The sequence below is a fragment of the Arvicola amphibius genome, chromosome 1, assembly GCF_903992535.2.
Source record: "Arvicola amphibius chromosome 1, mArvAmp1.2, whole genome shotgun sequence".
In the NCBI taxonomy this organism is placed as follows: domain Eukaryota; kingdom Metazoa; phylum Chordata; class Mammalia; order Rodentia; family Cricetidae; genus Arvicola; species Arvicola amphibius.
In genome coordinates, this window is record NC_052047.1 from 126,050,406 (window position 1) to 126,070,025 (window position 19,620).

Sequence of the window (19,620 nt, forward strand, 5' to 3'; positions counted from 1 at the left end):
CCTTTTTTACCAAAGGAAAAGAACAGATCTTCAATTGATTTGTTGGCTACTGAAGATTAACACAGAGCACTGTTTATATTGGATTTTAGATTAAATGATTTTATTAAAGCCTTTTTTATCATGTCAGACACAGAGCTGTTCTGCAGACATTCTGGCACAGCCTCCCGAGTGGAGGACTGCACAGGCAAGCCCTTTCCTTTCTGCTCCTGTTCACCCAGGGCTCTTGTGTGGACTGATTTGTGGGCACTGCTTGCATCTGAGTCTGGCCAAGTGCATCTTCATCCATGTTGGAGGTTCAGAGGTCAGAAAGGAAACTTCTTTTCTGGTTAATATGTGTGTGTATGGGCAGTCTCCCCAGTACAGTCACTTGGGATGCTGGTTCGTATGTTCAAGGATGCGACGGCAACGTTAGCAGAGAGTGTTCCGACGAAGGAGGGCTCCGTGGAGAGAGGGTGGGAGAGAGACAGAAGGAACACAACCAAGGTGCAGCTGGCCTTTTGCAGTAAAATCATTCCTTTTCTCACTGACTTTCCACTGTGGTAGGAATTCAGTAGCTCTGCCACAGTGACAGAGCCCAGGAGAAATGGGTGTGCAAACAGTGGCCAACCTGGCAGGGCACCAACAGCATCCACTCTACCAGGAAGGGGAGAGACGACTGGGGACACAGAGGTGCTCAGAATCAGCCATGTGTACGATAAGGCCAGCGAAAAGCTTAGGTCAAGGGAGAGACTCATGGGGGAAGCAGATGCGTGGGAAAGCAGGCAAAGGCTCATGGGTGGAATAGTGGATGACGGTCTCCTTTCCTTTATTTAGGCCTTTCTGGCCTGATCCCATGATTGAAGGGAGAGGTGTGGTGATGTTATAATGAAGCAACAGGAAAAGACGACATGAAGAGTTTTGTGTTTTTTAAGAAGGTCCAATTGATTTATCGAAGTAAGTATCATGAGTCTATTTTGGACCATGAAGCGTGCTAACATCTCCTTCCATGTGTTCTAGCCTCTGTGTGGAAGGACATTTATCTAGTTTAGAGGGACAAGTGGCAGTCACATGGCCGAAAGCATTTCTAAAGCCCCCCAAGCTGTGCCCTTCTGAAGCATAGACATCTCCTGTTCTCAATAATGCAGCTTGGTCTGTCCTTCCTGGTATGACTTTTGTGTACTCTAGACACTTTGTTTATATCTCTAAGGTCAAGGAAGAGAAGGGGCCAGTAAGGTTTTCCCTGAGGCGGGCTGTGCTGGTTAGGTTTTTGTCCCATAAGCTAGAGCAGTGTGGGAAGAGGGAACCTCTACTGAGAAACTCTTTCCATTGGATTGGCCTGTAGACATGTCTATGATTTATGTGGGAGGGCCCAGCCCATTGTGTGTGTGTCCACCTCTGGACACATGGTCCACAGTATCAGAAGCCGGTTGAGCAAAGCCGTAAACAGCGTTCTCCCGTGACTTCTGCTTCAGTCCTTGCGCTCAGTTTCCTTCCCCAGACTGCCCTTCATAATGGCCTCAGGCGGGGACCTGGAAGCCAAACAAACCTGTTCCTCAAGCTGTTTTCGGTCATGGTACTCAGCACAGCGACAGGGTGCCAACTAGGTTGGGGATGAGTGTGTAACAAACCAAGGTTTTATTAATCCTGGTTCTCACTTTCCAGCTTTCGGTCCCTCATATGAGGAGAGTACAGAGAGCAGCTTGCACGGTGGCTGCCTGGACACAGACACTAAGTGCCTCAGTGACAGTCTCCCCCACACCCCTACCCTGTTCCATCCAGGTTCAGGCCTACAGGGCTGTGCTGTTCTGGAAGTACTGATCCTGTTTACTTTGTCATTTTTTAAAATTGATTTTTAGCCGGGCGGTGGAGGCGCACGCCTTTAATCCCAGCACTCGGGAGGCAGAGGCAGGCGGATCTCTGAGTTCGAGGCCAGCCTGGTCTACAAGAGCTAGTTCCAGGACAGGCTCTAGAAACTACAGGGAAACCCTGTCTCGAAAAACCAAAAAATAAAATAAAATAAAATAAAATTGATTTTTATTGAGCTCTATATTTTTCTCTGCTCCCCTCCCTGCCTCTCCCTACTTTGACATTCTTTGAACTGCCCTCACAGACACATCAGAGGTATTTTTTGTTAGTCTGCTAGGAACTCCTTAATCCAATCCAGTGGGTAGTCACAATTAACCACCTAACTGTACAAATAATTCAGCAACTAGGGGACTCACCAATGCAAAAGTTGGCATGAATTCTGATATCAAAAGGTACAAAACGCCATCGATAGTGGTGAATACCTATAATCCCTGAATTTTCAAGACTGAGACAGGAGGATCATCACAAGTTCAAGACCAACCTGGTTTACAGTTCACATTCTAAGTTGTTCAGGGCTACAGAGTTACTGAGAAAGACTTAGTTTTATACACACACACACACACACACACACACACACACCCCAAACATGTACCTACTGAAATTTAAGGGACAGAGATTAATTAAGCCTTGTGTATCCTCTGTGTTTTTGCATGAGGTTTTTTTTTTTTTTTCTAGAAATATTTACCTCAAGCAGAACAGTGGCAGCAAGAAAAAAGCAAGTAGGCAGGAATAAGGCCTCAAATTTGATTGCAAACGGCACTCAATAAATATTTATTGGGTAGTAAATAAATGTTCTATTGAGGCCTCACCTCTTACTAGCCATGATAAATATAAGTTGTAAATGAGGCTATGCAAAGAAAAAGTCCAGGATAATGATGACAGATGATACAGTAAGAGGAATTTAGGGCTACAAAATTTTAAAACAAGACCAGAGAATTTCAGTTCAAGGTGAACTGGGGCCAGGTGCACGCCACCCTGCTTCCAAACATGAAAAGCCAGCCTGTGCCTTTAAAAGCACGGGGCAGTGACAGGGCTAAGAAACCAGAAAGGCAGGTATCCTAGTCACGATTGCTGCAACGCAGCACCATGGCCAAAACACCTTGCGGAGAGAAGGGTTTATTTGGCTGGCACTTCTACATCACTGTCATTGTCCAAGGAAGTCAGGACAGTCTCTCACACAGGGCAGGAAGCTGGAGGCCAGAGCTGATGCAGAGGCCATGGAGAAGTGCTGCTTGCTGGCTTGTTCCTCATGGCTTGCTCAGCATGCTTGCTTATAGCTCTCAGGACCATCGGCCCAGGGTTGGCTTTACGCACAATGGCTGGGCCATCCCATCAATTACTAACTAAAAAAACTGCCCTGCAGACTTGCCTACAGCCCTATCGAATGGAGGCATTTCCTCAACTGAGGCTCCCTCCTCTCCAAGTGACTCTATCCTGTGTCAAACTGGCATAGACTAGCCTGCACAGTGGACGCCTTTGAAGTCCTAGAATACAGAAACGGACTGGGCTCTGGTTGGTTAAGAGAATTTGCTATGGGAAATCGCAGCTCCAAAATGTCAGCAGAAGGGCCCTCCTCAGTAGATGCCTTCAAAAGCTCCTGTTCCACAAAGGGCAGGGATGTCACAATATGGGGGCAATTAATATGTTGGATGTAGTCTGAGTCCTTTCAGGTACTGTTTGGCTGATTTTGTCTCTACTCATTCTCCTGTGTGCCGTTCCAGTTGGTATTCGTGTCTCTTCAGGTGATGCTCTTTTCCTCAGTGACTTTGCTCTTACTCCTCACTCTGAAAGACTCTGTCTCAGAGCCATTACATGACCCCTTCCCATTGTTATTAAAATCTCAGCTTAGATTTCACCCTCTCACCGACATCTCCTCTGACCATAGTGTATAAGTTAGATGCTGTTTTAGCCCTGGTTTGCCCAAATAATCTTGATTCCATTCCTTCACGGTGTCAGCCTCTACAACCATTATTATTATATGATATATAATATATGATATATGATATATAATATATAATACATAATTAATATATATTATATATTGTCTCTCTCATAGGCCAATGATGACCACAGCAACTAGTATATTATTATATCCTGGAGCTTGTATCATTAACTTCTGCTGCAGAGCAAAGGGCTGCAAGATTTAGTGACTTCAAACAGCAGCCCTTCATTTGGTATGATTTGGACCAGCTAGGCAGCTCTTTCTTGTGTGAACTCATCTAGCTGGTGGGCTGGTTGGTAGTAGCTACCTAATCTTGCCAAGGTCATTCTCATGTCTAGTCTAGCAGCTTATCGAGCAGCAGAGGCAGCCTGCGCCATGTAACCTGGCTATGTAGCAGGCGAGCTTGAGCCCCTCTTCCATAGAAACGTGCAAGCAATCTTACCTGTATTCGTGAATGAGCAGACAGCTAAGAAATATGAGGAAAAGAAATCACACTCAAGAATCCTCAAGAATAACAAGTCAGACAATTGTGCTTTTAGGAAATAAAGGTCATCCAGGAAACCAAATAATTAAGACAACCTTGAGTGATTTCGGAGCGGCTTGGAAGGAGAGTGCATGCACAAGATTTGGCTGTGTTTGTGAAAGTAGAGCAAGTAGGGGGTCGGAAAAGTCGAGCCAGTAATTAAAAGTACTTTCTGCCACTGGAAATAAAATCCAGCAGTCAGAATGCATAAGGGAATGGCTATAGTTAATGACTGTGCCAGTAATGTAGGGAGGAAGAAATCACGCAGCCCCGAAGAGAGTGTGAGGGAAATACTAAGTGGCAGGGATGCCGCTCAGTTATTTGACTGTGGTTCTAGAGACAGAGGATGATGTCAATGAAAGGAAGGACATTTCAACAGCCTACCAGAAGATAATGTCCCCGAGACAGTGGTAGAAGTGCTTGGTTTGAAATGAGCCCCGAAGGGAAATCATGTACATAAAAAAAACCCCACACCCAGAGGACACTCAAAACTTCAAGAAGAAGGAAACATCAAAAGCTTCCCGTGTGAGGAGAAAGTTCACTCAAAATGACAAGGGAGTCAGTCTGAATTCTTATCTGTAGCCCCAGATCCAGGAGATGGTGACATTGTACCTTCTAATCTCCAAGGGTACACGGTTTTGAACCTAGGATCTAGTACTCAGTTAAAGGCTGAAAGAATAATTTAGAGGCACATTCCAACATGTGAGGCTCAGGGCTTCCATTTACAGACTTCACAGGAGGACGTCCGCACAGGGAGATGCCCCAGAAACACAAAACAAGGAGTGCCCAAAACTGGTAGCTTGGGGCCGTGCAGAAGATGCGTGTCAAGTTAAAAAGAACTTAGGAGACTTAAACCATAGGATCGAGAAAATTCTCAGGCAGTGAAATTCCTAATGACATTCCATACTGTCTCCTCAGTGGATCTCTTCACGTTGCTGGATGATAATGTTTATATGACTACAATCTTTCAAGTTACTACTTTTTATTGCTTGTTGAATTTTTAATATCAGCACACAAGTAATGAATAGAATAGTTAGATTAATAGAAAAGAACATAAAAGTCCTAAGATAGTCAGTGTAGATGCTGAAGAACCAACGAAGCTTGCCGTGGAGAGGACGCTGGTGGTGGCGGGAAGAGGTCAAGAGGGGTGTCTGGAGGTGACAATTCAATTCTCCATGCAAGCAGTCTGCGTATTAAGTGAAATATCACTGTTAGGTGAGGTTGTTGCTCCCTAAAGGCTCCCAATGCTTGCTGGAGTGCGATATTGTCCAGGAATTAGGCATTTGTTGCTATCTTTATGCCTGCCTTTACAGAAATTCTAAGCAGGTCAGTTGTTTCCTCTCACCCTACAGTCACTTCTCTTATTTCAACAATAGGTGGCGCCCTAGAAACAGGTCTGGTGCAAGCGGGCTGTTGTCAAGCCATCACTCTTTCAAGGCGATCCTAGCCCAGGGTTGCCCTAAACCCGCAGTTGGTTCACTGACATTTCCTGGAAGAGTCCCCCAAAGTCTCCCCCTTGGGTACTGTAGGACTAGACACCATCTCCACTCACCAGCCTGCAGCTGGGCAGAATTCCCCACTTTGGAATCAGCTCCAGCTTCCAATGCATGCTGTGCCCACCAACGCTGCACATCTGGGTGTCACCCTGAGCCCACAGCCTACTGAGAATGACGTAACCGTGACATGTGTAGGACCAAGATCCATAGTGCAGGTATGAGAAAGAAGCCCGATGGCGTCTTCTCAGCATTGTCCAGGACCTGTGAATGTTAAAGAGGTAACAATGGTATCTCATGAGAAGGAAAAGCAGATGCCCCCCAAAGGCTATATGGTGGTTGGCCGATACTTCTATTGCCAGGGGTCAGTTACCTCCCTAGGATCTGTCAGCCATGGAGGCCCTAGAGGGCCCTAAAAGGCTGTTATCATGACTGTTGGTTGCATTTCTGTAAGAATCTGAAGACGTTATTGCTGAAGACGAGACATCTTTGCTCACAGGACTTGGATAAACAGAACTAGAATAGGGCCTGAGAGTCCTCTCCCTGTGAGCTAGCTCTTGTAGTGCCAGAAGCTGCTACTCAAGGACACTGGAGAGGATGACAGCCAGAAGTCCTACTCAGCTGTGGATCCTGCATGCTTTGTGGCAGAAGCACCAGGGGAGTTGTGGGACTGGTGCCATAGTTGTGTACGTTCGTATAGATAAAACCAACTTTATGATTATAAACTCTGAAAGTTTTCTCCACCTGAGCGAAAGGACTCAGAGTCTCTACACTATCGGAACAGTTTCCTAGGGCACACAGTACCTTCCTGATACCCTTACTCAGAACAAGTTATTACGTATAGTCTCTGTGCAGGAGGGGAGGTGTGAGCCTGGAGAGTTGGCTAACAGTGGCTAGATTTGCAAACACACACGCACAAATGATCTGTTCAAGAACAAACTCTAAACAGTGAGAAGGAACGGTTATCAGATGTCTCCCATGAATCCATCAGATTGAAAATGTTAAGCTAGACTTTCATACTAGAAATTGTCATAATTGGATAACAAGAAGGTTTGTGATATCAGTTCAATTGACTAACCACACACACAAATGTCTTCAGAAGAGCAAAGATGATGTAAGCAACCACCCAACTCACTCTTAAAGGTCTCTCCGCCTGTCAACCTGTCCACTACCAGTTCAGTTCAGTTCACAAACACAGTTAAGCCACCAGAGACGGCCTATCCCCCTACAGTGAATTGGTAGGAAAAGTCTCTTAAATATTCCTTAAAAATAGTAAATAATTATATTTGCTAAACGTACAATCCAATTTTATTTGTAATAGTGAAAAGGGGGCACCCAACTGTTATTATGAACGTCTAGGGGTTAGGAAGTTTACACATCAGAACAGATTAGGTTTTGAGAAGATGTTTGAAAGCCCCTATGCTTCTAGATCTCAAGTAGTTGAGAGAGATTTAAACTCGTGGTCCCTTCTACGTTTCTACTGAACAGAACTGAATTGTGAATCCGTCTCTCTGAGGTCTAAGAAGCAGGCACATTCATTTCCTTTTTCACACATTTCCCAGTAGACTTATTTTTTCCAAGTGAGTGAATTCTGTCTTCTCCGACCCCTTAAGGAGGGCATTTTTCTACAGTTGAGAGACTATGGCTAGAGTCTGGTGTTATTTGGTAGCAGCTGGCAGTTGCTGTGCTAGTTTGCCATCTGCATCGAGGCGATGGCCGTCAAGAGGTGTCTGAGACTCTGGCAGGATTGGTCCTGGGGACTGGAGTCCAGGGTGTTCACAGCCTCACCCTTCCTCACAGAGCCAGTTAACACGGGGTGTCGAGAAATCTGACTTTCACATTACCCCGAATGCCACTGACTCTGCTTTTCATTCTCACTTAGTCAAATAATTTCTCCCAGCTTTGTGATGAAAGTATTTCATGGGCGCCATTACTGCCTTCCCATCTGATCTGTTCTTCAAACCCTTTGCCCCCGCTGATAGTTCAATGGGAGCAAGGCCTGGCTCTACATTTTCAGTTGTCATCTCCCTGTTTGTATGTTTTCACTCCTGTGCCAGGTGTCCCTGTCTAAGTGATGTTTCTAGTATTCTTACTGTTTTTATTTGCATCCTCTATGATGGTGTTTCTAAATCCCCTTCACTAAGTGATGTTTCTAGTTACTGCTTTTGCTTACATCCGCTCATGGTGTGTCTAATCCCTCTTTCACGAGAGTGGTGGTGGATGCATCACTGACACAAAGAAACAGGCATTGGATGCTGCGTTGCTAAAAAGGCCTTGACTCCCCACACAGGTCCATGAGATAAGAAAACGCAGGGTGAAGCCTGGTGCTTCTACTTTAAAGTCATGTCTGGACTCCAGCTGTAGGCACAGAGATATGGTACTGTCCTTAATCACTTTTTTCTTGACTCACCCTCGGTTGTAGGAGGAGCAAAACCTACCAGGACAGACTCCAGACTTAGATGGGGACTATCACTTGTGAGGGTGAGGATGCACCTCCAACATGTAAGAGCTTAACAGATCAACAACCTAACAGACAGCCTTGTAGGGCCAGAGCGGAGGCAATGAAGGGTAGAAGATGTGGAGGACAGCATCTGGACCAGGGCTGCTGCATCATGCATTCCTCTCATCCACTGTTTAAACCTGAAGGCAGACTTGGGTGTACTGGACCCTTTCGTGATTCCTCTTCCCCATGGAGCCAAATTGAATACATTCTCTATTCCTGTGTTTCCACCATTATTTGTCTCTTTATACTGGGCACCATGGCTAGGCCTAGCCTGTTGGAGTTAAGAGCCAGGGATTTTGCCTTAAGTCCCAGTAACATGAGCTGTGGCACAAAGCCCCAGGGAAACATGGCCACTTTATGTGTCAGCAACAGACCTGATGTGATTTTAATTTGAAGAGTAGCTTTCATTATATCTCTGAGAATTTGTAAACTCAATATTTGTTCATAGAGAAGCCTCCAATTACATCTGTAACCTTGAATTTATTTTTTGTTTAACTTAAGAATATGTATCCATATTTTATTTTATAATTACAAAAACAAAAAATAATAAAAAAGGAAGATATCTTATAATTGTGGTATTTACTGGCAGACAGAATTACATTTCTGAACATGTTTATTTCCTTATGAAAATGTTTCGGGTTTATTTGTTTGCTTGTGTTGATCAAATCGTGGTTGAAAAATTCCTTTTGCCCAGAAAAACAATAGTCTCTTGTTTTATGTAAAGGCATACTATTTAATTGGAGTCCTAGAATATATTCCATAAATGATGTCAAATAAAAATAGCTCAAATAAAAATAGTAGAGGGCATAAAGGGTCTCAATGTACAGCTGAAGGAGTTGAATGAGGAATGCCTTAGGAGTAAGTGATTGGGAGAGTCTGAAGGTGCGTGCTTATAATCATAGCATGGGGAGGCTGAGACAAACAGGTTAATCTAGAGGTTGAGGCCAGCTAGGGAGAGCTTATCTGTAGTAGTACTTTCTCATCAGGACTGCCAGACTACAAATAATGATACAGAGACTTATTATTAGGAACGAAAGCTTGGTCTTAGCTTAGACCTTTTCCCAACCAGCTCTTTTAACTTAAATTAACCTGTTTTTCATTAATCTACTTTCTGCCACATGGCTTGGTTACCTTCCCTGTGTACAGTATGTCCAATTTCTTCAGTGTCTTGCTGGCATCTCCCTTGCTTAGATGTTAACCCACTGAGTTCCTCTCTTTGCCTGGAAGTCCTGCCTATTCTCTCCTGCCTAGCTATTGGCCATTCAGCTCTTTATTAAACCAATCACAGTGACACATCTTTACACAGTGTATACAAATATTCCACAATTTCCCCCCTTTTTTTCTAAATAAAAAGGAAAGATTTTTAACTCTAACATAGTAAAACTATATACAATAAACAATTATCAAGTATTGTCTAAATGAAAAGGGAAGGTTTTAAACTTAACAAAGAAAAACTTATAAATAATAAGAACTATTATCAATTAAGAATTACATTCACAATGTAAAACTCATTTGCATTTGGCAAAGTCAGAGAAAATATTTCATTATCCATGCTCTCTTGGTGAGACCAAGGTTTTGTACCAAATTCGCTTTCTATCCTAATTTGTATTACCAACTCAAAACATTTTCTTAGATAAAACAATTAAGCTTTTATATCTCTCAAGCTTATGTACTTTACACCTCTTTTGTGAGTTTCTTTTCTGAATTTGGTACCTAGGAAAACTAACTAATTCTATCTATGCTTCATTCCCATCTGACACCTGAGAGAAATAAAATTTTACCTGAGTAAACAGGAAATACAAAGCAAACAACTTCTGAAACTATAGAAATGACAGGTTCAGCTGGCTGCCTGGACTGTCTCCCAATGTTCCTCTGTAATATTGGGCATTTATCTTTTACCTACAGGTCTAGAATATCTGACAGACTTTTCTGTGAATTTTGAATTTTGAAGGACTGTCCCACCATTCCTTGGCAAAGTTTGGCAGTTGCCTTCTTTTGTGTCCTACTTGTCCAATTTGTACAGCATATCGCCAGCAGTTGAGGCAAGAGCATTTTCTTGCCCAATGGATAGCCTTGCCACATAGAAAGCAAACACCATAAAGAGGTTCTTTCATGCCCATTGTTTTCTCTGGAAGATTGGTGCTGCCAGGAGCAGATGTGTATCATTGTCATGGAAAACTTTATGTTATTAAAACATCTTGAATGTTATATCCTGTAGATTTCTAAGTGAAGACCACTTAATCTATCTAAAAATCTATCTGTTTAATCTTGAAAACATGCCTAACATGACTACAAATTTGATTGCTATAGAAGACTAAGCTGCATTTCTTAATTGTCTTAAACAGTAATAATAGCTTTTGAGGACCAGAAAAATATATATATATATATATACCTTGTAACAAAAACAATCTTAAATTTGTATCAATATACAAAATCCACACCAATGTAAAATATTTGAGATTAATAGTTGCTTTTTAGTTTAAAAGTGGTGTCAATAATCTACCCTTTATATTATCATTCCTATATTTTTCAGAAAGAGACCCTTTAATCCAACCTCCCTTGCTTAGTTGCCTTCCTTACCATGACCACTATTAATTCACAACAAACCCCCCATAAATGATGACAAATATTATAGTGCATCAAATTACCAAAAATTACCCACACCACCTCTTGAGGGGCATCATATTCCTAAAATTGCTTCCTGTTGTTTGGAAGCAATGTCATCTTTAGGGGATCTTGAGCAAAATGGGATGATACTTAAGTCCTGAGAGAGCTAGCTGTATTACTTTTGTTTATTTACTGTGTGATGGGAAAGTTTAGAGCTTATCTAAAGTCTTGGCTGTAGTAGCCTGTGAGGCTGGACCATCTCAGCTAGCAACTTTGAAGTTGTTCTGGATGAAGAATTTTGAGGGAACTCAACAGAGGCATTCTGGGAGGCTGGATCACCTGTGTTATTTGTCTTTATTGGTGTCTAGTCCTTTTATTCTGAAAACTTAAAAACTTTTAAAGGTAACATACATATTTGTGTTAACACAAGTAAGGAATGTACAGTGTGCATAAATCAAAGATGATCTTCTACTCTATGCTCGAGCAGGTAAAAGACACCTGCCAATTTTATAAATCTGTTGGAAACAAAGGCACACCTCTACCCAATGCAGTGTATTTCATTGATGTGGGAAGGTCTTCTGTTTTAATAAAGAAACTGCCTTGGCCAGCCCTTAGGTGGGTGGAGTAGACAGAACAGGAAGAAGGAAGTGAGGTAGATGGCTCAGTCAATTGCCATGCATCTCCTAAGTGAGACAGACTGCCGTGCCTCTCCTCAGAGGGAGATGCGATGAAACCAGCCGCCAGTTCAGACATGCTGAATCTTTCCCGGTAAGACACCATTTGTGGTGTTACACAGATTATTAGATATGGGTTAGTCAAGATGTGAGTAAGAGGCTGAAACTAATTGGCCAGACAGTGTTTAAAAGAATATAGTTTGTGTGTTGTTATTTTGGGGCATAAGCTAGCCGGTAGCCGGGAGCTGGGCGGTGGAAACGCGGCCCTTCTGCCCCACACTACATTTCATGACTTCCATTCTGAAATTAAGACATTCTTAAAATATATAGGTTTGTTTAATTTAGCAGCTTTTCTATAGTTCAGAGTCTCTCAGCAGTGTTTGCCCTTGGCTCTTCGGAATTCAAAAATTTAAAGTCACCACAGCAACATACAGGATCTAGATGCCCTGTGTATTTCTCATCTTTGCATGGCTTATTCTTTTTTGTAGTACTTACTCTTTACTTGAGAGACTTTATTATTTTTAAACTATTTATTTATTGTTTGTGACTGCCTATGACCATTTTTTCTTTCATTCTTCAGCACCTAAGCACATTTTTAAGCACACTGTAACTTGTACAGAAGTTTTCTCAGGCTTTCTGTGGATCCAGTTATCCACGTGGGCACCATTCTGTAGTGACCAGCATCACTGAGGCTAAAGCTTCTGGAAAGTCTGCTGACCTAGAGGAAACTGACAGTTAAACTTGGAAACGTGTAAGAGTTCTCCAGGTGCTGTAGGCTCTGAAGGCACGAAGGGATCTGGACAGCAGCTGAGGCTTGGTGCTGTGAGTGGCCAGAGTTAGGAAAGACCCTCAGTTGCTGTTGAAGCTCCGGAATTAAAAGGGTTAAATCTTGATACAATGTGTCAGGGGACAGCTGCAATCATGGTGGAGAGCCAGCCTGAGCCTAGGAGAAATCTGTGTGTGGTGTGGGTGTGTGAGCTGGAAAAGTGACACCGCCAGCCCTTGGGAGCCCAGAGGATTCTGAGTGGGTCTCAGGTGTCAAACACTGAACTTTTTACCCCATTGGGCTTTGGCTTTGCTGTTACTGGATTGGGGTTGTGCCCTGGTTCTTAGCTCTTAAAGTAAGAAATACATTTATTTTTAATTTTATAGGTGTTCATAGTGTAGAGATCTTGAAGTTTTAGAGAGACTTTGGATATTTGAAAGAGGCTTTCTTTTGTTTTGTTTTTGAAAATAGATTTTCCTCTCATACAATACACCCCAACTACAGTTTCCCCTCTCTCTATTCCTTCTAGCTGCCCCCTCCATCTCCTCTCTCCCCCACATCCACTACCTCTCCATTTCCGCTTCAGAGAAAGAACAGGCCTTCAAGAGACAACAGCTAAACAGGAAAAAACAAGATACAATAAGACAAGGTGAAAGCCTATATATTGAGGCTGGACAAGGCAACCTGAGAGGAGAAATAAGAGTCTCAAGAGCAAGCAAAGAAGTCAGAGATACTCCTGCTCCCACTGTTTGGAGTCTCACAAAAACACCAAGCTAATGGCCATAACACATACACAGAGAACCAGGTGCAGAGCCATGTAGGCCCCATGCTTGCTGTTTCCGTCTCTGTGAGCCCTGCTTGGCTAATTCTCTCCGCTGACCATCTTCTCCTGGTGTCTTCCATCTCCTCTGACTCCTACAGTCTTTCCTCCCCCTCTTCCGAGTTTAGAGAGGTTTTTAACTTTTAAAGACCTTCAATATTTTATAGAGACCAAACTTTCCAAGTGTTTGAATTCTTAAAAACCATCGAAGTTTTAAAAAGTTTTACATTGGGACATAATATACACATGAGATCTTGGGGGTAAACCAGAAAAGAAAGGCTATAGATGAATACTGCTGAGATTGTGTGTCAGCTCTACAGGGGCTCAGTTGTGCTGGCTAGCTTTCATGTCAGCTCGGCACACCTGGAGACATTTGAAAAGAGAGACCCTCAGTTGAGAAAATGCCCTCACCAGACTGGCCTGTGGGTGAGCCTGTGTGATATTTCCTTAATTACTGACTGACATGGCAGTAGGGTTGGGTCATCGCACTGCGGGCGGTACCACCTCTGGGCTGATGGGCCTGGATTCTATAAGAAAACAGGCTGAGTAAGCTAGCAGGAGCAAGCCAGTAAGCAGTACCTCGGCATGGCCTGCTTTAGTTCTTTCCTCTCGGTTCCTGCCTTGACTTCCATTCATGATGGACAACAAGCTACGAGATGAAATAAACCCTTTCCTCCCCACGCTGCTTTTGGCCGCATTGTTTTATGACTGCAATACAAACCCTAAGACAGCTAACTGATTTCCTGTTTCCTAACACTCATGTGCTTTATTATTTGTTTCCTAACTTACTGCATTAGTTGGTAAAGTCTCTAAAAATGCTGAACAGAAGCAGTGACAGGAAGCACTTTTGTAAGGTCCCAGATGTTGAAAGGTCTAGTTTTTATGCCTCATTATGTTTCATTACAATATTTGTGTACATTTTGAGAAAAAAAATCCCTTTTTTTTTACAGAACCACTTCCAATGTAAGCTGCCTAGTGAGCTTGTATTGAAGTGGGTGAGATATTGCACATATTGAGAACAACCCATTTGACCTAGCTCGATTACATCTTTCTTCTATACGGAAAGGAGCTGTCTCACCGTCTGTGAGTCTTTTCCTTAGCATGCAGGCCGGGTTAGAGCACCTGCCATGGGCTTTTACAACCCCCTGGCATTCCTTTCCAGTCTGTGGCTCACTTTATAAAACTTTTTAGATTGTTTCTGGGGAAAAAAAAAAAGCAACAACAACAACAAAACAACGAAGAAACTTCCTATCTGTCTCATTAATTTAGCCTCTAGTCTCCTCCAGGGTCCAGAACGTATTAGCTGAAGAAAGACAGTTGAAGGAAAGAAGGCATGGCTTAAGTGCAGGAAGAATATTTGATAAAATTGCACAAAGCTGAAGGCCTGTGAAAACACAGGTTCGGATAAAGGTTGGCACAGTATTTCTATCGATACACTTGCATGAGTCCAGCACAAGAAAAAAATTGCAGGAGTTGGGGTGTTGTCTGTATTCTGGATCGGAGGATTGCAATGCCACAGTTTCATTGTCTCAAGTTGGATTGTCAAGCTGTTGGGAAAATAATTAGCACTGGGGGAAAAAAGCGGGAAAGGTAGAATATTGTGTAAAGCCAAAAAGCAAAATTAATTTGTGTAAATGTTTTACAAGTTGTGTATAGAAAAATAAATTTTGAACATTCTTGAAAAATTACAGGTGAACATTTACATCCTCGGGGCGATTCATGACGGAGAGACTGACCATGCAGCCGTGAAGAAGTGGGGTATCAAAAACAATGGCAGCTGGAAAGCTAGTAACTCAATGACTGGAAGAAATGTGACAAAGCGACGGGACCCTGATGGCCCTAATAAATAAGAGGCTTTTATGAATCAGTAGGAAATGGCAACGAGGGAGTAGTAAACATATAAAAATGCAAAAAAGCAGATGAGCACCGTGGAGCACACACCTGTAATCCCAGTCCTCGGGAGGCTGGGGTGGGAGGATTAGCCTAAGCCTGAGCAGCAATAGTGGGACCCTATCTCACATAAGTAAACAAACAAATAAAATGCATAAAACATACAAGCCACGAAGGATGAATGTTTCAGCTAGTCTGGCCTGCCATGCAAAACTCACTTGCCTGTGTGAGGTAGGACCAACAGCTGGAGAGATGAAAAGTCTGAAATCAGGGCACCAGCAGGGTTGGGATCAGGTGAAGACTCTCTGCCTGGTTTGTAGATAGCAGCCAGCTTCTTGTGGTGCGTTCGCATGGAAAACATGTGTGTGTGTGTGTGTGTGTGTGTGTGAGAGAGAGAGAGAGAGAGAGAGAGAGAGAGAGAGAAACAGAGAGAGAGAGACAGAGAGACAGAGGTGGAGACAGAGACACACAGAGAGAATATCTTGGAAGCCCTCAATAGGACAATAGGTCTATAGCGTCTGCAGCCTACCTTTCTCTCCTCATTTAACTATAACTGTCCCCTAAAGACCCTGTTTCCAAATATATCCTCAAGGCATGGGGGCAGGTCTACAGTGCACTGCATAGTCATAGCGAATAGCAAACAAACACACATGGGTGTTCTCATTTGCATCTACTAGGAAAAATATAAGTGAATATTTACATCGTTAGGGGGACGCACATATGGCTTACTGACTCAACTTCCTGCGCTGGTTGGTTTTTATGTGAATCCAACACAAGCTAGAGTCATTTTGGAAGAGGGACTCTCAGTTGAGAAAATTTCCCCAGCAGATTGGTCTGTGGACACGCCTGTGGCACATTTTCCTGGTTAATAATTGGTGTATAAGAGCCCAGCCCACTGGGGATAATGCTACCCCTGGGCTGGTGGTCCTTGGTAATATATATATATATATGATATATATCAGTCTGAGCATCCATGAGGTCAAGCCAGCAAGGGGCAGTCCTCAATGGCCTCTGAATCTTTTCCTGCCTTGAGTTCCTGTCCTGACTTTCCTGGAGGATGGACTATAAGCTGTAAGTGAAACAAACCCAACTAATGAAAGCCCTAACCAGCACACCTTTTTTCTAGATTCCTCAGTCAGATCATTTGATTTCCTTGTTTATTCTGTTTTGAGATGTAGTGGCAACCTCTCGTCTTTTTGACAGTTGCTTAATTCTGTTCCCCAGATTTGGTCACATGATACTTTTAAAGCAGTTCCAGATTTCCCAGTTCTTTGCCGGAGCTGCTCTTACCGTTCCTGGTCGTCAGTATTACTGTACTGACCTTCTACTTCTTGCCCAACAATGTGTCATCCCCGGTCTTCATCACTTTAGTTTTGCCTCAAAGTCTACCCAATTTACCTCCAGATTTTTCCAGATGTGCATCTTCATTGATGCTGTATTTGAGAAAAGGGGTTTTTGTATATTGCTTGAGAAATTTAAAAAATTGCTGTAGTTTCTAATTTGTTTATTCCAATTTACAAAACAGAATTCTAATACTTGAGGAATAAAACACTCTCGTCAGCACATATAAATTAATTCTATGTGTGGAGTTTTGTCAACCTGTTTATTTGTGTGTATTTATTGTACAAAACTGTCTTTCATTATGCATTTCATTTCATGTCATGTACAGAGACACATGCGTAGGTGCACACACACACACACACACACACACACACACACCAAATAGATCCTGCATAAGTAAGATGTCATACAGTCTTTCTGGCTTATTTTACTCACCACAATGACCTTCAGCTCCCTCCATTATCCTGAAAATGATATAATTTCACCCATCAGATTTATTTAGTTCTTCACCATCTATAGCTCGACATCAAGGCTGTCTTCCTGTCTTGTCTGTTGGGAACAGTGCAGCAAGAGGTATGCATGTGCAGCTATCTCTAGGTATTCTGACTCAGATTCCTTCTTAGCTAGATCAAATGAAAAGCAAATCAAAGTTAGCATGTAGACTGTAATCAGTCAGACAGTGTACACTGAGCTGTGATAAGGACCAAACCCAAGCCTTTCATGCTAACACATGATTATTTCTCAGTTCCTTGAGGAACTCCATTCCCTTCATCCACAGTTGCTCAGCAGGACAGTGTCTCCCCAAGCTTCCTCCTTCCTTCTGCTCAGTAGCTGGAACATTCCACAGCCACACGCTCTGGAAGGAATCCAGAAATCACATTCCCATGTGCCCACAAGGAAACTGGGCAGTGCCCGGGGGAATAATGGCTACTATACATTCTGCTTACTTTCCTAAAGCCTATTTTGCCTATTTCTTTATTTCAAAAATAATTTCCTTCAAATAAACAAATTCTCAAAAAAATCCTTCTGGTAATTTTCTTTAAAATGTTCAGAGAACTATAATTAAAGAATCTCAGAGATAGTTTGTACTCGCTGGGCTTGGCATCACAGCTGTCAGTTCTGAGCAGTTTAGGGAGTTAAACTTCCATCAACTTGGTAGGCTGGGTTTGGGGCAAAGATACATATACATTTTTGCAGGGACAGTATTTTAATAGGAAAAACAGTGGGCAGTGTCTGAGCCAAAAGTTAGATCCAAGTAATTATTGCTAGCCACCACACGCCAGGCAAAGAGCCAGGTATCTTTAGCATATGTTGGCTATTTCAATTTAGTCCTTTATAAAAACAATTTCAGGTGATTCTTATCGTCCTCTATTTAACTATATAAAAACTATGAAAAAAAAAAAAACCCGATCTGCTCGGATGCCATTAGCTAGGAACGGACAGGTGTGTCTTGACTCTGTCATCTGAAGGTGCAGAAGCAGAACACAGTCACATCACGTGTACCAAGATCGCATCTGCTTGGCAGAGCTGTGGGGTGCATGAAAGGTGGGACTTCTAAGAAAAGAGGTTGGAGTTTACTAGGTGGGGAAAGATCCAGAAAGGGCATTAGCAGAAGCAAGAAGCATTTCGCCAAAGCATTGATCCACTTGCTTTTGCTGCCTAGGATGAATAGAAATGCGGTGTTTGGAGGCCTGGAGATGCGTAGGGAGAAAACTGTGAAAACTCAGATAGGCCTGAGTGAGCAGGGGTGTCGGCAGGAGAAACAGAAAACAATATTGCTTCTCGTCTCCACACCCAGTGGGCATTGCAGCTTGGAGCTGGTGTTCTCTCTGCATAGAGAGCATCTCTTTATTGTAAGTTTCTTAGGGACATGTTCTCAGGGAACTCTTTCATCTTATAGTAGAGTGAAGCACACGAGGTCCTCAGTATGGAACGCCCAGAGCTTCTCTCTAAGGAACAGAACAAAAAAACCCTAATCCCCCCCCCCCAAAATGCATGCATGTACGTCCTCAGATACACCACCACCACCACCACCACAACCACTACCACCACCACCACCACCACCACCACCACCACCACCACCACCACCACCACCACCACCACCAAAGAGAAGGCATGCCTCTTCCCCATCACTTCTTAGGCATGGTGTTTCACCGATGAGACACCACACTTTTGAGTGTGGCTATTTGGGCATACATAAGAGAAAGGATTCTGAGAAATCTTACCGATTATCTCCAGATAAGTATCGTGTATGTGCAGGGACAACCCTGATAGATACGTGAAAAGTGGAGCCTACAGGCTCCTCTGGAGGGGCAGCAACTGCTTGCGTCTCACTGAAGGCCCGAGTTCTAGATCTGAGTTCTCAGCTTTAGCTGTGTGTTCAGACTTTTCAGCGAGCGCACTGATTCTTCAGGGGAAAGTTTGTGGTTTTCAACTGTTGGAGTTGATTTAAATGCTTCCCATCCTCCTGCTGCTGCACGCCAGATATCTGCTACCAGCTCGCCCTTTCTGGGCTACATTTTAACACCATTTAATCAAAAACTTACCAACTCTGAGAGCACCTCTTTAGTAAAAACTGCCCACAGGTCAGGTCTGTTTTGACTGCTGAGAGCCTGGATAGAGAGATGGGGGTCAACAACAGGAAGTTGCTGGCTAGAGCATCCTCGTGCCCTGCCTAGGAAAATGAGACCAACTCAAGACAGTGATAACATTACCAGATAGCCAAACTTCCTGGCTGACAATCTGAAAGCTGGGCTTGGAGCGGAATGAGGACTGGGTGAAGCCAGTGTTTCTGGCAGCTTCAGCTGGCCCTTTCCGTTCACATCACAGTAATGCAGTTGTGTGGTGGTTGAAAAAGCATCCCTAGTTACAGGGAATGATTTACAGGACACCAGACTCCACATTTCAGAGTCTCCTGTGTGCCATAAAAAATATATTATAAAGGAATAATCTTTATCTGAACTCAAGCTGCGGTGTAGAAAACTCATGTCCAGCTGAGAGCAGCAGTGAGCTTTTGTTCACCCAGGGAAAAGGCCCCGTTCTTCATATTTGATTAACATTTTTCTTCTCTTTGGCACTAGGTATCTTGTTAATATTTAGACATTATATACATTTTCTTTCAACTATTGTTCCATTATGAGATCAAATAGAACAGGAGAAGCCAGCATCGCCAGCGGGAGATGGGGAACGCTGACAGTCTGGGCACCTAGCAAGCTG